The sequence below is a fragment of the Eulemur rufifrons genome, chromosome 6 (assembly GCF_041146395.1).
Source record: "Eulemur rufifrons isolate Redbay chromosome 6, OSU_ERuf_1, whole genome shotgun sequence".
Taxonomy (NCBI): domain Eukaryota; kingdom Metazoa; phylum Chordata; class Mammalia; order Primates; family Lemuridae; genus Eulemur; species Eulemur rufifrons.
The window spans coordinates 62,752,071-62,758,070 of NC_090988.1; positions in this window are offsets into that span (position 1 = coordinate 62,752,071).

Here is a 6,000-nt window from a genome sequence, read left to right on the forward strand (position 1 = left end):
GGTTAAGCAAGTGGTCGGTCCCTGGAGCTCCCGTCATTCCGCACGAAGTTCCTCCCATTATTTAAAAGCTTTTTCTGCTGATCAAATGTTTGAAATGATTTATTTTTCCATTGAGTATCAATGAAAAATATACAGAACTACGGATGAGAACTCCTGTTTTGCAAGCACTGATATGAAGAGCTCCCACGGCCACCTTTGATGGCGTTTTCAAGTTCTCCTACAGCAATGCCGGGCTCATCTGACCTCCTCCTGCTCACAGAGTGCAGCCTCTCAGCCTTCGCTGCAGCTCACCGTCCCTGAGCCTTCAGGACAACTTGGCAATTTCATGCTCGCTCCTTCTCTCAGTTCATTTTTAGAAATAAAAGAAAGCAAAACCCACGGCATCACAGCCTCCCTGGGGAGCCCCTTTGACCCCGATAATGGTAACAGCTACTGTGAATTCAGCTCTTCTCACCTGCCGGGTGCTGTAATACGCTCTGCAAGTACATTATCCCATTTAATTCTGAAAGCAAAATCTTTACCATAAACATTATGGCCATTTTTAGATGATAAGACTGAGAAGCAAAAAGGCTCAGGCACTTACCCAAGATAGCCCAGGTCCACAGTAGTGCTGGCCCCAGCTCTTGGCCCCTAGAGCTGGTCCTTGACCCACCGGGCTGTGTGGCTGGCCCTGTGTCCCCACACAGACTGTGCCTGGTGTGTAGTGGTTCCTTCCCGTTCTTTCTTAGATGGGTTCCCATTGCCACCCTGCAAACACTAGTGCCCAGCCCTGCTCGGGGGGAATCTGGGGATAGCAGCCAAAGTTGCCACTGGACATCCAGTATTTTGTGTTTTTTTCCTAAACATTTATACATACTCTAGCATGGAGATAATCATACAGAACAGTTACCTAACCTCTGCCACCGCCACCCCTCACACAAATCTTCCAGTAATAAATAGGACACTCTAGGATGATGCCTCTTATTTATCCTGGTGATCAAGTACTCCTGACACACTGCTGCGGGCCCCAAGGGGATATTTCTGCCCCAAGTTAAGCAGCATTGCACTATGCAATCAAATCTCCAGTCCTAAGGATAGGAAACAAGAGCACAGGGCTGAGGGGATGTGAGGGGAAAGGGACTAAGGGAGCGTTTGGGGCCAGCTGAGAGCGAGGTGGCTTTTTCAGGGTAGCAGTCACCCGCAAAGAGCCTGCATGGTCCTGTGTGCAACTCGACAAACAGCCTGGAGCTGGGGCAGCGGCTCCATGTGCACCAGTGGCACATGAATTCACTTCCCTTTTCCCTTCTCTTTCCATAAGAATTTTCAGAGATATATGTGTATATATGTAAATAAAACCATAAATGTGTAATTTGAAAACAAACCAGCAGCTCAAGAAAAAAAGCAAGTAGAATCATTCTAAACACAGAGGGTGGGAGTCTCTAAATCAGGGCTCAAATTCCAGCTCTGCTCTGCTCACTGGATGACACTGACCAGCTCAATTTAGCCTCAGTGTCTTCATCTGTGAAATGGGGCTGAGCCTCCCCCCCTCGCAGGTTCCTTGCAAGAATCAGTCTGCTGTGTGCAGGCTCCAGTGTCAAAACGGGAATGGCTATGGTGACTCTCGAGATGTTCAAGTCCCAAGAGGAGAAACAGAAAAACAGAACTTCAAATCTCATTGGCATGGTAAGAATGAGCAGTTTCCACCAGAGGAGATATAAGCAGTAAACTACACCAGGAAATTCATTCCTCAGAGCTCTGTCTCCTCTGATTTCATCCAACACACCAGTGTGCGTGTGGGATCTCTTTGGGGACTGTCTCTCTGAGAGCTGGCTTCTGCTGGCCAGATGTCTAGCCTCTTGCACGGCCCTGTGGCCAATGGTTCTTCAAGTATACTCTGTAGTGTTTCCCGAAGACACCATCTGGTCTTGGTGATTTGGTTCCAGCTCAGTGTTACATTGAATACGTCTCACCTGCCTCCCTAAAAGGAACACCTGAGGTATGAATAGCTTTACTCTCTCCTTCAGCAAAGATGGAAATGGAGACTTGCTCATCTGGGCTACACAAATCTGGAGGTGGGGTGTGGGAAGAATGGTACAAAGACCTAGGAAAGTGCAGGGGAGAGGACAATCAAAACCTTGTGTGTACTCTCAGTGGCCTGTGACATGGACCACACACCAGAGGAATCACTGGGGCCTGGGTATTCTCCCTTGCCTGGCTGGGTCTGAAGGGGCTCGTGCCTGCTTCTTTCTGTCCTGAAAAGCTTTGCCCCTGGCTGGGCACAGTAGCTCATGCCTGTAATCCTAGCACTCTGGGAGGCCAAGGTGGTGGGATCACTTGAGGTCAGGAGTTTGAGACTAGCCTGAGCTAGAGTGAGACCCCGTCTCTTAAAAAAATAGAAAAATTAGCCAGGCATGGTGGCATGCATCTGTAGTCCCAGCTACTTGGGTGGCTGAGGCAGGAGGATTGCTTAAGCCCAGGAGTTTGAGGTTGCAGTGAGCTGCGACGACATCCCTGCACTCTAGCTGGGGCAACAGAGCAAGATTCTGTCTCAAAAAAAAAAAAAAAAAAAAAAGCTTTGTCCCTGCTGCTGTTCCCCTGGTGTGATCTCCACTCCTCTGCTAGATGACCCAATAGGAATGACTGATTTTAGGGCTTCGCCTCTACAGCTGGCACTCAGCCATCACGCTCAGGTGAGAAATTCCCTCTACCAATGTGTACGTTCGTTATTACTCCTGAAGGGTAGGTAAGCAGGTCATCTGTCTCAAAGAACTTGGGACACATTCCCCCATGGCTGAATCAGGCTATTTGAGTGGCATCATCCTGTGTGATCCTCAAAAACATCCCCACACTCAGTCCGCCATATCACCAACTAAGGCTGAGGTCTCCCAACTTCCTCTTGCCCTGCAACAGAAGCCCTGTTCCCCAACTCTACCCCTGCCACCTGGGCCGCCTTCACCCAGACAGGCAGGACTTCTGAAGGACATGCTCACTGGCAGCCTGGCCTTCCAAGGCCACTGTTAATATCCCAGAGTTCCCAAGGGTGACCTCCCATCCAGAGTCATTTCATCTGTCATGCATTCCTTTCAGCCTGAGAGCACACCTTGCTTTCAGTAATCAAAGAGGTCCCCAAGAGGCTCTGGCTGGCTTTACTCTTCCTCCTCCTGCTTTGATGTGGTCAGATAACCTCTGAGTATTGACTGGGATCCAGAGCCTTTGTAAAACCTTCATCGTGACCTTCAGGGGCTCCCATTTTGTCCCCTAGATGGCATATTAGTTTCCTAGGGCTGCCGTAACAAAGTACCAGAGAGTGGGTGGTTTAAACAGCAGAAATTTATTCTCTCGCAGTTGTGGAGACTAGCAGTCAAAATCAAGGTGTCTGCTGAGCCCTATTTCCTCTGAGACGTTAGGAGAGGATCCTTCCTTGCTATTCCAGCTTCTGGCAGTCCCAGGCATTCCTTGGCTTGCAGCAGCATCACTCCAAATGCCGTCTTCTTCCTGTGTGTCTTTGCATCCTCTTCTCTCTGCGCATGTCTGTGTCCAAATTTTCCTTCTCTTATAAGGATACCACTCTCATTAGATTAGGTGCCCACCATACTCCAGCATGATCTGACATATTATTCTCAACAATCAGTTACATCTGCAATGATCCTATTTCCAGATAACGTCCCATGCTGAAGTATTGGGGGTTAGAACTTCAACATATCTTTTTTAGGGGATGTAATCAACCCATAACAGATGGTGTTCACATTTAGGAAAGATACCTTTTCCTAGTGAAAGCCTCTTTCAGTTTGAATTTTACCATACTTTGCTTTGAGATGATTGGTTTACCTCTATCCTGGGTTTTTAAGCTATTCAATAAAAAGTAACACAGCAAAATAGAAAACAGCATGCAAAAGAAAAGCTGTCTTATATATGACAGACATAGATCACATATACAATTTATGAAATCTGCCTCAATGCATCACCTAAACTCTAATTTTCTTTCCATTGTCTTGGTACTTGTAGTTATTCTTTTACTATTATTTTAATGGTTACTCTAGAAATTACAACATGAGCCTTAATTTATCAAAGTCCAGTAGAAATTTTTACTTTTACTTCTTCCCAGACAAGGCCTGGATCTTGAAACACTTCACTCCATTTACTCACTTTCCAATTTGAATGCTTCCGCTTTTGAGTATTTTAATTTGATTTATGTTTTCTAAATCCTGTAAGACATCATTTTTACTATCATGTAGGCTTTTAGGTTTACCCTTTTGTTTGTCCTTGACTCGTCCCTGTGTCACCAAGCTTCCACCTTGGATGACTTTTCTTGTACCATACACTTCAGTATTTCCTTTTGTTCAGAGCAACCAAGAACATTTTTTCTCAGCTGTGTTTTTTGCTTTTTAACTGAAAATGTCTTTAAGTTCTCTTTGTCTACTAGAGTGACTCTTCGGGAGGGCTTACTGGGGGTTCCCCCATGTGGGTGGTGCCTGAAGTTTTGTCTGCTTGTCCATGTGAGGTCCTGTCTGCTTCTTGGCTGCCTCTTGTGAAATTAGCAAATGCCCCTGGGGGAAAAGTCTTCCCAAATGACCCCAGGTTCCTTTCTCTGGGGTTTTTCCTTCTCCAAGATCTTGGCCCTGAAAGTTATGTTTACTTCCCAGTGCTCTTAGGCAGATTTCTTTTACATCTTGTCCAGCTTTTCCATTCACTCCCAGTGGGAGGACTGGCCTGAATTACGTAGTCTGATAATACAAGAAACTGAATATCCATTTCCCATCTGTCTTTTTAGGGCAGTTCATGGAAGTGGCCACACAATACATTTGCTTATATCCTATTGGTCCGAATTTAGTCATGTGACCACATCTAGCTGGAAATATAGTCTATTCTGAAGGACAATAATCTCAGTTAAAAATAGTGGATACTATGGATATTTGGGAGAACAGATGCTAAGGGCTACAGTATTAATCTCTTAGTTATTGGGTATGATGTGATCTGTAGCAAGTACTTTAAATTCTCTGAGTTTCAAATTGTCCATAAAATGGAGGTGATAACATAATTTGTGAGTCCCCAACGAGATACTAATAACCAGTATTTGTTGAACTTGACTTATTCTCTGCCAGACACTGAACTGAATTGTTTGTTTATGTTCTGTTGCTCCTCTCAACAACCTTATGAGGAGCAAGGACATATTTTATGAACAGAAAACTGAGGCACAGAGAGGTTAACTAATTGCACAATATTATGCAGATATTTGGTTGCAGAGTGGAGATTTGAACCTGTATCCTTCACCACTACATGATCCTGCCTTGTCAGTCACAGAGCCCTGACTATTGGAATCATTGAGGGAAGATGACAGGACCAGGATGGGAAAACTGTTGGGTGGCTGAGGGCAGCACAAGTTTAGCTAGAAATGTGATCTCCTAAGGAAGGGGCTGGGGACAGAACTGGCCTAGTTTAGGGCCTATGGAGTTTTAAGTGACATGAGCCACCAGGGAGTTGGAGAAGAAGACCACAGAGATAAAAGGGACCTTACAGGGCATGTAGTCCCATAGCTTCATTTAAAAAAAATCATTTTTGTGGTAAGTTTGTACATTTTAATTGAAATACAATATACATACAGAAAATTTACTCAAATTATTAAGTGTATGCTCCGTTAATTTTTAAAGTGAATATATCCATGTAACCAGTACCCAGATCAAGAAACAGAACATTACCAGCTGCAGTGGCCTCCCTCATCCCCCTAACCCCTCACCCCATTCTAGTCACTACCCCTCCCAAGGCTAATCACTGTCCTGACTCCTAACATCATAGAGTGGTTTTGCCCATTTTTTGAATGTTATATGAATAGAATGATATGGTTTGTGCTCTTTCATGTCTGTTTTTTTTCCCCACTGAACGTTATATTGTGAGATACAGTCCTATTGTAGTTGCAAATTGTTCGTCCTCACTGCTGTGACTATCAATTTATTTATCAATTGTCATTGGGCATTTGCAACTGTTAATAGGCATTTGAATGGTGCTGCTATGAACTTTCTACAG